Here is a 705-nt window from a genome sequence, read left to right as displayed (position 1 = left end):
CATGGCTGAAGAAGATGTCAATGAATTGCCTTTGGTGCCAATTAGAGATCATTTCAGGCCAACGATCCAGGCTCACTATTCTGGAATCGCTAGAGGGACAATAAATGCCAACAACTTCGAGTTGAAGCCGGCCTTAATCAACATGGTTCAGCAGAACCAATTCAATGGAACTGCCACAGCTGATCCCCATTTACACTTGCGCACTTTTCTAGAGATTACTGATATTGTTAAAATAAATGGTGTTTCTGAGGATACAATACGCATACGTTTGTTTCCTTTTTCTCTTAGGGACAAAGCACGGAGTTGGCTGCAGGCATTGCCACTAGGACGCATAACAACTTGGGAGGGCATGGCTGTGAAATTCTTAGAGAAATTCTTTCCACCATCCAAGGCAACCCAGCTAAAGATTGAGATCAGTACCTTCCAACAGCATGATTCTGAACAGCTATATGAGGCATGGGAAAGGTACAAAGATTTGTTAAGGCGTTGTCCTAATCATAATATTGCAGATTGGGAAGAAATAGAGTTTTTCTACAATGGATTAAATACGCATACAAGAATGTCGGTGGACTCTGCTGCTGGAGGTACTATATTTGCCAAGGACCCCGTTCAAGCTTATGAAATGCTGGAACAGATGACTATCAATAGTTATCAATGGCCATCTGAACGTACGGGAGTCAAGAGGGGAGTGTACAGTGTGGATCC

At 43.0% G+C, this 705-nt stretch overlaps 1 non-coding gene across 1 annotated transcript; it reads right to left on the bottom strand.

Annotated features, from left to right (window-relative positions):
- Positions 1–398: 398 nt before the first annotated feature.
- Positions 399–504, bottom strand: LOC140870692 (small nucleolar RNA R71). The gene has a single exon (XR_012147528.1). It is a non-coding gene; the product is annotated as a small nucleolar RNA R71 (small nucleolar RNA).
- Positions 505–705: the final 201 nt, after the last annotated feature.

This window comes from Henckelia pumila, unplaced genomic scaffold (genome assembly GCF_033568475.1).
Source record: "Henckelia pumila isolate YLH828 unplaced genomic scaffold, ASM3356847v2 CTG_170, whole genome shotgun sequence".
NCBI lineage: Eukaryota > Viridiplantae > Streptophyta > Magnoliopsida > Lamiales > Gesneriaceae > Henckelia > Henckelia pumila.
This window is presented reverse-complemented; position numbering and strand designations above follow the sequence as displayed.